General features: G+C 41.0%; 1 long non-coding RNA gene across 4 annotated transcripts; it reads right to left on the bottom strand.

Annotated features, from left to right (window-relative positions):
• LOC109312618 lies at nt 1-13,283 on the bottom strand. Of its 4 annotated transcripts, none has more exons than XR_002101877.1 (6): nt 12,794-13,283; nt 7,632-7,745; nt 4,909-5,049; nt 4,192-4,486; nt 683-745; nt 1-382 (listed from the first exon to the last, which is right to left on the bottom strand). It is a non-coding gene; the product is annotated as an uncharacterized LOC109312618 (long non-coding RNA). The 4 variants fall into 4 exon arrangements; XR_002101878.1 differs by having other exon boundaries at nt 4,192-4,483; nt 12,787-13,283; XR_002101875.1 differs by having other exon boundaries at nt 12,787-13,283.
• Between the last annotated feature and the right edge of the window lie 493 nt (nt 13,284-13,776).

Consider the following 13,776-nt stretch of genomic DNA (forward strand, 5'->3'; position numbering starts at 1 on the left):
GTTTTCTTATTATTTTCTGTATTGTTTGTTAAGAATTTCCTCCAAGCTCATACATATTCAATATTGACATCATCAAACCCATAATGAAGTGGCACACTTGGATTTTCACATATAGACAAAGCCTTCTTATATTACTGATCAGTCACTTTTAAATGCAACAGAACTTTTTTGTTAAAGCTTCCAAGTTTTTTTCGTTTTGGGGTTTTATTTAAACACATTCTTATTCAAAGAAAATAATCCATCCATACTATACCTACACTCCTCTTGAAATAAAACAACATTAGTCAGTGATCACAGCTCAAGCGAGTGAGTGTTCCTTTTGGTCTAATAATTAAGTTCTTCCAGTTTGACCCATCAAAGATCCTTACAAGAATTATTGACACTGTAATGAAACATGAGGTTTGCTCTTAAAAGGGAACATTTCTGTAGCAAGATTAATGGATACAATTACTTCATATCTGTCATCCTCTCTTTTCCTTCCTTGGAGCACTGCACCCGTCTTCAAACACAGTACAAAAATAGTAAGGAAGTAGAGGGCTGCCATGCCCCTCTAATAATATAACCTCCCAGGCCAACCCTGAAGGCATTTTTCTTCAATGGAATAACTACCACATTGATCTGTTGTGTTTCCATTTTCTCACCTCTTTTCTGCCATCCACTATAATCTATACAGGTACTTCACGATGAGAATTCGTAGTTGCAGGGGTTTTCACTTCACTAATAACCAGCAGATGGTTTTTGGTCCCTGCAAGAACAAAAATTCTTAACATAAATCTGTCAAAGCTCAGGGATTCCAGCCGAAGGGACTTATTTCTCTTTATTGCTCGCCCAGAGTTTCCACCCATGTCAATGAGACTTATATACACACTGAAATTATCTGACCGCCTCCTTTCTATTGCAGATCCATAGGTTTGCAAAGAACTATCTGACTCCTGATTTTTTTTTTAGTTCTTTTAAGAAACATCTCTCTTGCTATCATGCCTAGCTTGAGAGGAATTTTAAAGCTCCTGAATTCAACTTTTTCTTGGAACACTTACACTTTCAGGTTGTAAGCTATTATTGAAAAGGCATCTCTTAAAAAAAAAGAAAGAAAGAAAGAAAAAAAAACAGCTATGGTTGCTACATCTAGAACCTCTAGAGATTCTTCCAGAGTCAATTTAAAATCATACTAACAATGTTTGTGTTGTTAGAAGTATGGTTTTCTTGTTCTGGACAGGTTTTTCACGTGCATCATGGTGGCAAGACTAATGCAACTGCTACTTAATACCTATTCAAGGATCTCAAAACACTTGATGAATTGACATGAACTAAGTTACATAACAACCCTGACAGAATGTCAAGTAATATTATCCTTTTTTTGCACAAGGGGAAATTGAGATGCACAGGAGTGAAGTGCTATGCCAAAATTCATAGTTTAGGGTAGAACTGGAAATAGAAACTGCGTCTCCCAGCTCCCCATCTTGTGCATTCACCCCAAATAATATCTGGAATAGTTTCATAACATGTTCATCATACGGGTTTCAAAAATATCCCTTTGCATTATGACAAGGCAAAATGCTAATAACCATGTGCTGACAACAACCAGGCTACCCCGTTGTTGCTAGAATGCACATAGCCACCCTGTGAGCAAAGGCCCACCCCAGTTTCACAAGATAATCTTAACCTTAGACACACTTAAAATAGTTATGTTTGACTCCAACTAATCAAGGGAATTATTTTTTGTTTGATTGTTTGTTTTTAATAACTGATGTACAACCAAGGAATGGAAATGGGATCTTCTCTGATTTTGCTACACACACATTCCAGATGTCTCTTGCCATTCTCTGGTGTCCATACACAATTCAGTCGGGGTGTTTTCAGAGCACTTTTGTACTGTAACTGCACTGCTCTAAGGAAAAAAAAATGAGCAAACTATATACTGGGATGCCCTTATGCTGGAAAAAAATAGTTAAATCCAGTGCACAGCAGATGAAGACTGCTCCTTGGTTATTATTATGGCTCCTTCTGTTTCTGATTCCACCACTGGCCTGCTGCATGCCCCCAGACAAGTCACTTAAATGCCTCTGTGTTTTAGTTTTCCCATCTGTGAAGTAGGGATAATGGAATATTTCTCCTTTATTAAATGCTTTGAAATCCACTGGTGACAAGTGTTATGTAAAAGACTCAGATGTTGTCATCAGTTTTCTTCTTCTTATTATTATTATTATTATGATGTCCTCCAAAGATCCTAAGGTGATACATGAGCAGAGAGATGAATATGAGAGGATGTTGAGATCAAAAGCTGGAGGAAGCTATTCAGAGTGATTTAATTTTTTTGTATGTAGTGGAAGAAATGTGAACAAATAGGCAATGCAACATTTTTTGTCTTGAAGCTACACCTGCACAACAACATGCACTTCAGTGAGACTGCAAAATGCACTCCATTGGAGAGAAGATGCATCTTGTTTCCCTTTATGTGGCAACAGAAAGTAAAGAAGTCTTAAAAAAACACTGCCCAACTTTAACCTGACTGGAAGCTCACAAACCAGTTCCATGTTTCTGGCTGAAACATAAGGTGCATTTGCAGGGGCGCAACATGGCATCCGTGCCCCATGGGCAGCAGCAATGCATAGGGCAGCTATGGCTGCCAGCTGTAGCACATCCAGCCAGCAGCGGTAGCAGCTATTATTTTTGCATCTGTCTTCCCCTTTCCCCCACAAATCAGCAAATGAGGCTACTGCCCCAGTCACTCTGCCTTAGTTACACTACTGTGCATTTGTGTACAAACTCAATCTATTCAGATGGCCTATTTATACAGGCTTTGTAACGTCAGTGTATTTTATCTGAAAAATCTATTCTTTCTTTCTTGGAAATAATCTGGCACATAGCAACCGTTTGCTATGTGTATGCTCCAGGAAGGTTTACAGCAATTTATTCTTCACCTGTTGTGACTAACCTCAACGTTAAGACCAGGCTGAGGCTCCAATCAGGCACTGTGGCAATTGAGGAAGAATAGCAGGTACCCAAGGAAGATACTAGCTGTGTTAGAACAGCCAGAATTTCTCCAGGGGATCTTTGAAAGGTTACAGCATGCATTCTTCCTCCTCTATTCTAGTTCAGCTGCACTGGTTGTCACTGGGAGATTATCTGGCCTTTCATCTGGGGAGTCTAATGGCAGCACCAGACTAGAACAGTGCTCATGTAGTTATTTACACCTGTGCAAAATGAGTGTAAATCATCATCCTTCTCATTTGGTATCATTTTCCACCTACATCTATCTCCTAATGCTATATTTAGCAGCCTAATAACCCTCATCTATTCTCTCATTTAGTGGTGTCAACAGGTTCCTCACATTTCTGACTTCACTTCTTCATGTACAATCAGCTCTGCAAAGCTGACATTCCTTCAGGCCCAAGCCCTGGGGCAGTATGCGGCGTTCATATGCCATTCCCAAATGTGAGCTGAATTGTTTTGCTTGCCACAAGGTTCTCACAGTATGCTAAACATCACAGAGAATACAAACACGAAAGAATGACGGAAAACCTCTTAATTACAAAAGATAAAGAGATGTCTTGCTGTAGGTCTGTTCATACAGTAGCTAGAGTAAGTAATGTGATTGTAGGTCACTAATTCACAGTACAGAGCACCCATTTGTTTGCTTAGGTGAATGATATACCTGGGTTAGCTTTATCTACCCCCAAATTAAATAGATCAGGTACCAGTCACTTGAAGCCACTCACAGCTAAAAACACAGTAGTAACTTGCATTTCCTGTAAAGATGTACTTTTAAAGATTATGGGGGATACTCATCCTACACCCATAAGATTTTTGGGTGTCAGTCATTCAGAGACACCATCAGATACCAGACAAAAACTTGGGTTCCCCTACATAAGCTGGAAATTTCACGAGCATCATGAAATATGCATGCTCACTGCACAGATATTCTGTATGAATTGCCATGGCAATACAGATTACAGTGTACTTCCCATCTTCCACTCCGACCCTATATTACTGCCATAGTAACAGCTTATGCATAGTTACCGTCCTCTGGTTGATCGGGAACAGGAAGAGGTTTCCATCTCTCAGGACTGCTACATGTTTTAGAGAACAAGATTTTTTTTTCATTCAAATTATGCTTAATTTCCAAGAACTTGGTTTTAAGGAGAGAAAGTAGCATTTTAAAAACACCACATACAGGTATATGCTACTTACCTCTACTGTTGCTAGGTGGCAATAACCTTCCAAGGAAAGCAAGCTCTTTAATGGATAATTTGCCTACAAGATGTCTATAATTTTTTGCCTTTAGGAGTTGTGATTGCCACCTAAAGGCATGGCCGTCTCCAGTTAGATTTTGCCTTGTTTACTTCTGGATGATTTATTTCAGATCAGGTCTTGTTACTGTTTCTGCCCATTTTAATTTCTTCTCTGCCATCCGAATAAATGGCCTGCAACTCATTCTCTGGAGACTACCACAGGACAGAGGCAGTGCTAGTAGTTTTTTATCCTGCTGGATTGGATTAAAAAAGAATCAATGCAATGATCACTATAAATATCAAGAGGTGGTTAAATATCATATTTTAATTCTCTTTCTCCAGTTTGGTGAAAGATCCCTTTCCCAATATCAAAAGACAATAAATCAGAAACAGAATTAATTCTGGTAAATATCAACATCAGTGGGGTCTGTCCTGCTGATTCTCTTTTATACCAAGAGTGCCTCCTGAATGCTATGATTTCATCTGGATTTTTTTTTATAGTTATAGCACTGCTGTCTTGAGAGAAGAGGACATAAAAAAAATCAATCTGTCAATAATACTAATGCAACCTGTGCTGACCTACACCAAAACTGTTCCAGTAACATAGAGAAGTTAATCTTTCCTTAAAGATAATCTGCAAAGTTTAGTTAATAAAAACATTGGACTTGGTTTTTACCTTAGAAATGGCAGGAATGTCAAGTCTGGTTTTGCTTGAGGACTTTATTGGATGTCTTAGTGCCTATTGGTATGTGCACTATGTCTTTTCAGAAGAAGTAGCATTGTTTTGCAATCCATTTGTCACTGAAGAGTGTATACGCTAAAAAACAACCAACCATACACCCACACACACACACATGCACACACACAAAATACTGTTAAAACAAAATTTTAACAGCCCCTTTCCAGTTGCTTTGCTTTCAGTCTTGGCTTTTACCACATCATCATTTTACTAATTCTCTAGTAATTACGGAGCCTTCAAGAGTAGAAGAAATTTGAATTTCTAATCCAAAGAAAAAGGAAAGGAAATCCCTTAAATGCAACACCCGCAACACAACCAAGTTCCAACTCCTTGTTATACTTAATAAGGAAGCAAAAACATGGAAAGAATCCTTTTTTTTTTTTTCCTTTGCAGGAAGGAAAAACTGACTTGTTCCAAATGATGCGGTACAGTCAGGGAAAGAGAGGCACAGAGAAGATCAAAATTATATTATTAAAAGCAATTTTCACTGATTTTGTTACAAATTGCACTGGTATAACTGGCCTCTGCTAAATATAGAAAAAATCTTAATCACACACTGAAATTGTGTTTTGCTGGAATGGCACCATTGAAAAGTGAAGCAGACACAGTAGCACAAGTGATCATTGGTGGAAAAAACTAGTGTGGAACACAGAATTCCCGAGTCCCAATCTAGTGGGACGGCTGCATAATTCTTTAAGGTCTTTATTTTTTGTTAATAAATCCGTTTTCACACCTTAGGTATCCAGTGTGTCCTATGCATTTTACAGGTATAGTAGAACATACCAGGGTTCCTGTGCACCCTTGTCCTCATTTATGTCCCATCAGTTCTGGAAGAGGTTCCTAGTCATCAGACTAGTTCTGTACTTGCTGCTGTGACCTTCCAGACTGTATGTCAAACTAATTTAAACATGGGTTAAATTACACTATACTATACTCACTTCAGTAGCATGACCAGTGGAGTCATATGGAGCATCTCCCAATCCTATGGTCACCCCAGGCATCACAGCAGCTCATATGCCATTCAGTCAAATTCGACTGTCTTTTCCAGGTTACGATATGCCAACAACCTTTCCATTCTGCTAGGTGGACCCCATCATCAGTCTCTCAACAGTCCTAAACAGCTCTCAATAGATATCTCACTTCTTCTTCCCTGTATTAAACAAATTCTTCATAGATACGGTCCTCAGCAAACCAGCAGGTGTTCTGGCCTCTGGTTACCAGATTGCAAGTGATTTTGTCTCCCTGACTCACCCTTTATATAGTTAAAATGAGTGGAAACATAAGTAAGATTTTAGACCTTTTAAAGTGGCTGTACCCCAACTACATGGACTTTTAAGTACATAGTTCCTAACTTCATGATAGCTAATATTAGAGATATTTTAGAGAGTCTCAAAATTTTGCCTGGTGATTTTTTAAACGTTATGGCTCTAAACCAAGTGTTTTGGTTTTCATGAGTCCAGCTACACAAGTATCAGAAAAAAAGAAAACTTAAAACTAATACTATTGTAGCAACAGATAAAAAGGGTTTTCTATACATATAAATGTGACAGCATCAGATCTCAGGGCCTTCCAGGCTAGAAGCAAATGTTATCTGATAGGAAAGATAGGGACCCTCCACCCCTTTCAGCTCCCATAAAGTTCCCATTTCTAGCTCAACTTCTGCATGAGATATTGCACCTTTCACCTGTCACTATTCCAGAACTGAATAAGAGCCATTCTTGATCTCAAGACAGTTGATTTTCTGTAGGAAAATTCCACATGAAGTGGGAAGAAATAAACATTTCTAAGAGATCTGCATTTGCTTTTTAAATGGTAGATGTTTCAAGAAAGAGACGAAGGATTAAATAATTAAAGAGAATTTAAAACAGACTGAAATTTCCAACAAAGCATTCAGCTTTTTCTTAGATGGCATCACATAAAAATAGAAAATAATTAACTAGGGCCAAAATACGTGTCATGGTGAGTGTGCCTGAGCTGGAAGGTTTGGAAATGATTAGGAACAAAACTGTTAATATTCCATTGAAATATCTGGTGCCTGTCTGTCCAGTTGTGAAAGCTCAATCTGTCGTATTCAATCAGCTCTGTGCTACTAGGTGCCAGCAGCCTAATTCCCCAGGCTTGTCTCTGCACTATGACCATGTATTCCACTACCCACTAAGTTAAGCCCTGTTGTCCCAAGCCCACACCAGGATTTCTGTCTTTGTACATGTCATCCACTTTGGTTTCAAGAAGGGCCCTAGGTGTGCAAGCTACTTCATATAAGCTGACCCTCGTACCTGTACAGGGCTCCAGTGATTTCAGTGGGGCTCCACTTCGGCACAGGAACCTGCCCAGGCAAAACAGCTTGCAAGATTGTGGCTAAAGTCAGGCTATACCAGATCCTGGGTATTTTTACCCATCTTTAACAAGCTCTTGGTCTGAAGCATTCCAGTTTGGGCCTAGTGCTTCCATCGTGCCATTTGCAGGTGATCCAGCAATGCACAAACCCCTGTGAATCAGTGCCATGTTCAAGACGGTGGGAATTCTCAGTTTTCCTACAGCTCTCTTATACGAACATCACCGAAACCCATTAGTGTGGTGCAGTCTTGGCCCAGTACCCACCAGGCTTTGTCCAAAATTGTGAATGAACTTTCTGGGGCAGTTTCTACTTTAGTTGTTACCTTTATAAATCTGTGGGGCAATCCCTGGAAAGTTACTGGAAGCAATGTAGTGTTCTGGGTGAGACTCACTGGACACTGCGTAGCTGCACAACCAGTTCTTCACTATAAGCTTCACTGTAAAAGAGAGAGATGAATTGTAAAGAGTTTGAAAGGTATTAAGGGGTCAGTCACTCATCTCTATGAATTCAGTGACCCATAATGTTATAAGGAAGTGAAACTGGAATCATAAATACCTAATGTAAACAATTACTATTCTTAACCTCTCAACTGGGGCACTCAGGATTTCCTAGTACTAACGCGCTTATGCTCCTGGTATCTTCAAAATAGTTTTCTGTAACTCCTGATCTGGAGGTAGGTTAGCTGGGTTCTGTAGTATGTATATATATGCCAGGGACCGCTTGGTGTAGTGTATACCCTTTTGTTTGTTCTCATAACAGAATGGGCACATGTGGTGCTAGGAAGAGGGAGCAAAGGTCAGTAGTTAATGCACAACATAGATGCACATTTCAATTCCACAATCCCGCACATGTAGGGAGGGAGGGAGGGACTCACCTGAACACACCCTGCCCACTTGCTTCCACTCTCAACTGCCAAACACAGAGATTTGGCAGTGAGGCCTCTTTTGAGACATTGCCAGGTCTTATACATGTGAGTAGGAGTGGTGGAGGGCAGTCCCAGAAGCTTTCCTCCCAAGATGCATCAGAGACACAGCATAGGCCTAACCTGATGAGATCAAGGACTCTGGGTTCTCTCCTCAAGCTTGCCACAGACTTGTGTGACTTTCATAAGTCACTCCCTGTGCCCTGATTTCACTTCTAATTAAATGGTGCCAATACTTACCTCACCAGGAGATCCCAAAGTTTACTTGTTTGAGTACTTTGAGATCCAGGAATAGCAGTGACAGGGAAAGGCAACCTATCATCATTGCAAAGCTTTTGTATTGAGGAAGCAGGAGCAGAACAATCAGTTTATAACCACATTTGTATTGCAAAATAAGAATATAGTGCAGGTGACACATGTACTTTCTTCATTACATGACGGTTACAAAAAGGAATTTTCCTCCTCTGGACACATTGACAGGGAATGTAGGTTTTCCCTTCTTCCTCTAGAGGACTAAATAAAGATCATCTGTTCAAGGTCAAATGGATATATCCCATGCCCATATGACCCAAAGGAAAGGTGAATTAGTGTGTCACCAATTTCTTCTTTCAGGGCATCTGACAAAGTAACCTACTGCCTACTCACAAAGTGACACCCTAAATCAGCTTTCACACTTGAGAAGGAATGGAACTGGATATAGTGGCATGAGAAGAAACCAGCTATTGTGAACCAAATTTGTTCTTGCTGGAGTGCCATTACAACATGGACAAATGCAGCCCTAGGTTGAAAGAACATTGCAATCTTAACAACGTCAAACAGTCAGTTGTTAGGAAATGCCAAAAGTAAGGTGGCCTGTGCAACCTTAATTCATCTCCTTCATTTATATGCATTGAGACAGTCTGCAGTTACCAAGCACATAATCTTATGCTGTTCTGCCATAGGACTCTAGTCTCAGTTCTGACATTTTCTACCTTTTTAGTTAAAATATGTAATCTGAACAATTTTTACTGCAGTTTGTGCATGTGTAGATTTATGTCTCTAGACTAAAAAAAAACAGCTAAGAAACCAGTCAATTCCCTGTGTGGCATCCCTCCAATGCTGATTTGGACCATCAGAAGATTTGCAACCTTTAATTCTGTTGCACAGAACTGTGTCGCTGGAATAACTCACAAGTAAGTAGCAGGTTGTCGTTTTCTAGAGTGGACCAGCTCCAGGACAGACTTCGACACACTGCCGTTGTTTCAGAGATGTGTCCTGACTGCAGGGGAATGACACAGCACAGGAACCCTGGGCTCCATTTTATACTCTAGAAGAGAACATGCCCTAGTGGGCAGAGACTCTTCCGCCCATTCCCTGCAAACTCAACCCCACTTGTCCTGTCCCTTCCAAACTGTCACCTTTCCAGCTCCCAGCTCCTTTGTCCTGCTCTCCTCGCTTGGACAGCCCCAGTCCTAGTCTTAGTCTTCTTGCTCAGAAAGGCCTACTCTGTGCCTCCGGAATGGCCATGCAAGTCTGTCCTCCTTCAGTCCCAATCCCCTTGCCTTGCCAGTCACATTTCTACCAGAGCTCTGCCAGCTCCTACGAAGCTGCCTCCATCCACATCTGGACACCTGTGGCCACTACCAGTGTATTTTTTTCACACTCCTAACTGACACAGCACTGTCAGCAGACCTCAGTCCTGCACACAAGGACAAAGGATGGTTAAGAAACTTGCCCAAGATCCTACAATCATGTCAGTGGCAAAGCCTAGGATAGAATCCAGGGCCCAGATTCATGGATGCCCTGCATCTTGTATAGGGATTGACACCAGTATGAAGCAGGAGTCAAGCATTGCCATTCTAGTGTGAAAGCCTGATTTAGGTAGGCTGAAAGCAGACAGTGGGAATTCTCAGAGATCTACATAATATGGACCCAGGCTGGATATTTGATTATATCCCCCTTGAGTCTAACACTGGGTTCTTGCTGAGCACCAGAAGGGAAAACCACTTTTCTGTGACAACTTTAGAGGAAAAACCCGTAGGAAGGAAGTATGCCTCCCACTCACTGAGCTGTGTGTGAAGCAGGAGGAGAGGGGATTATACATGAAAGAAGGGACTGAGGAGATGACTTATCGCTCCTCCCTCTCTCCTTCAAGGCACCAAGCATTTATACCCCGTAGCTGTTAACAGATGAGGTATCAGTTATAGAAACAGCGTGGGACTGATTCAGCACTGCCTAGCACCTTGTGCAGTCATGTACAGCTGTGCATACTAAGTATTATATGTTAGTAATGTTTTTTGCCCACTTTACACTCATTTGATGCACTTGTAAATGGTAACAGAAAGTGTTAGGGTGTGGAGAACCTGGATCCATAGGTTCATAGTTATGTTTTGATTTAATTATTTCATAGTGAATCTAAAGTCATTCCCAGGGAAAGCTCTAAGGAGTCTGGTAAGAGTTAGGAAATGGGCCTCCTCCCCAGATCCAAAGATGCAGTTGCTATCACACAGCCCAATCAGGAGCACACAATTTGGCTATTTAGTGACCTTTCACAGGGCCTAAGAAAATACACTTAAAATTCTGTACAGCTTAGTTGGGATTCATGGAGGATTGCTATGCAGGAGGCATTTTGTGATTTGAGTCTCAAGCTAGTGAAGTTGTATCCAGATAGGAGCAGCAGGTTCCTGCATCTGATATAATTAAATCCAAATGTGAATAGTGGCCTTTTATACCCACTTAGCAAGATGCCAATGACTATACAAGATGCAGCATAGTGGTGAACTAGTATCTCAGGGCTTTATTGCCCAGGGATGAATTCATTATAGTCAAGTAATATGTAGGGATTAATCCTAAATGGAGTTCATATTAGCACTGCTTTTCTGATCTCCCAATTCTGATATGGCTGAAACTGTCCCTAGGATAGTTTGGTGCCACCTAAAGTTGTCTCTAAAAGTTTTACCAGCCGCTGTGGTCCCACAGGGACGGCTACATTAGCTTAAGATTTGTTGCTATATGCCATATGCCCTGCAACCCCCCATGCAGAGTGGGAGAGTACATGATGAGAAGGTGTAGCTAGATCTGTGCCATCCAAGAATTTTCCTGTATCAGGAGTCTCCAATTTTCTTTTTGAAGCAGCTTTCTGGCTGCTGTGTGCTATGAAAATAGTGGCAAGGTTTTGCTAGGATTTTGGTCCGAGACAGTTAAATACTTCTAACATGGTTTTCCCTTTTAGCTGATTAATTTGAGCCAGGACTTTATATCAGGTAGTGAAACTGCAAACAAAGGTCTTTGTAAGATCTGGAAACTGTAACAGCTTGGCTTCCATAAATAATACTGGAACTTAAACAGTGATTTTTCAAAAAGGCAAGAACAAAGTGTAAAGAAAGAAGTTGAAAAATCCAGGAAATTCTTAGATAACAGACAATTTGTTTTAAGAAGTCTATGCTTTCCTCCTCCTCCAGTTATCACTCTAGCCATAGACACCAAGCTGAGGGTGCTAGAATAAAATTCCTGACTTAAGCAAGACATTCTGACAACACGGCTTGTTCCCAGGCTTTTTAGAGTTAATCCAGGAGTTCACAGGCCTGGCAAAACCTAAGAAAACAATGATACACTATTAACAAGGGACCTCACTCGTTTAAAAAAAAATCCATGGGGATGCTCCACATGCCAGTGCCAAACATCACAATGCTTGGCAACTGTAGGTGTTTCTAGTTGCCTGATATTTAGAGCTGAACAATCCCAAAGGACGTTCTAAGCATGTTACATCAATTCAGCCAAGTGGTAACTCCACTGACTACACTGGATTTCTACCCAGGGGAATTTGGCCCACTTTATTGTGACCAAAAATAAAATGCTCAGGTTTCAATCCAGCTGCAGTTAAAAAAGATACAGCCCTTCTATAAAAAAAAGAGAATCATGTAATTGTTTTCAGCTAAACCAAGGAGGGATGTCAGAATGCCAGTCATGCTCTGTTCAAGCTTTGTCTGCTGGGGCGGGCTGGGCAGCCTCACTTAGGAGGAAATTAAAGTGCTTGGCAGTAGGAGGAAGAGAAATGGGAGTCTGGGAGAGCTTTGTCAGGAAGCAGACCCGGAGGAATGCTGGCATTTTGCTGGATCTGTGCCCTATTTATCCTTAGTCCACTCCTCCCTCCATTTAGATCCAGTTTAGGTCACAAATACTCCTATTCCATCTAGAAGCATCACCGCTGTTTGAGGCTACCAATGTGCTGACCAACAGGCGAGTGGGCACTGTACCACAGGCACACTCTTGGGGCTGAGGCAGCCAAGAGGCCACCAGAGTTTGAGTGACCAGTCTAGTTTTTGTTGTGAGCAGAAACCTAATCCAGGACTATCCAACCTACGTGGGTTTTTTTATCCTGAACAGGTTATTATTCTACCCTCGAATCTTCCATCCACGTACTGTGTTAACAATGTGACTGAATGAGTCATATTTTTTTTATTCTTATTCTTTCTCCAGAAGAACATTATTTTACAGCCTTGTGGTTTTTTTTGGCTGGGCTTTTTGGACAACAGTTGTACATCTACATTTAAGAAGGCAAGTTGCAAAAGTATACCTGGTACCTGAAGACAGAAGCAGGAAGATTGATGACGGTCCTGTGGGAGTTTGTTCCACAGTCTTGGGCTGGCACCAAAAACACTCCATCTGGCTGAATGTGCTTTTGCCTCATGGTAGAAAGTTCCACTGTGTTCAAGAAATAATGTCATCCATAGTCCTCAGCCTGGAGCTTTCCATATGCCTCCCCATTTGGGTATCTAAACCTACAGAACTAGTTAAATGGAAAACTGTTTGTGAAATTACTGTTTGTTACTGACAATCAACGTTGTTTCTGCAGCCTGAACACCACAGTTGTGAGCAGGGTGCTCCTTGTGACAAAGGGAAGAATTCTCCCTATCCAGTTACAGAGTGGTAGTGGAGCCACACTGCAACCATTATAGCAGCTTCTGGGCTCCATTAGACTTCACGACCATGGCTGGCACCTGTCATGCAGGAATTTGGTTGGCAGATCAATATGATTATACATCTTGCCTCATTTGACTCACCTGCTAAATCACTGTTCTGTGCTACCAGAGAAAAAGTCCAGCTCTGGAGCTTGCAGGTCTGTGGATCCCTTTGTATAGGTTCTTCACATAACTTTCTCCTCTGATACACCCATGCTCCTAGGTTTGGTTTTGTGCGCACAAACAGGTCATAACTCATGCAAGTGGTAAATGCAAACATTTGAGCACAAGGAAACAATGAGTGCAGTTGGAGACACCACTGCAGGAAACGACAAGATATCAACAGTTCTGATAACACAAAACATATTATAAACTCACTGAAGGGATTAAGCAGATGGCAACAGTCTTAACTACCATAGGCGGGAAATGCAGAAGAGGCTCCTAAATCCCATTACATAAATCTGGATAAAATATGAACTGTGACATTGGTCAGAGCATGAGGGGATGTCTCATCACTAATCCAGTCGCTCTACAATTATAAAGCAGCTTCTAGAGTAATGGAAGACAGGTTTTTGGCCTTACAAGTTTCAGCATAGTCAACAGCA

This window comes from Crocodylus porosus, unplaced genomic scaffold, assembly GCF_001723895.1.
Source record: "Crocodylus porosus isolate Cpor-Errol unplaced genomic scaffold, CroPor_comp1, whole genome shotgun sequence".
Lineage (NCBI taxonomy): Eukaryota > Metazoa > Chordata > Crocodylia > Crocodylidae > Crocodylus > Crocodylus porosus.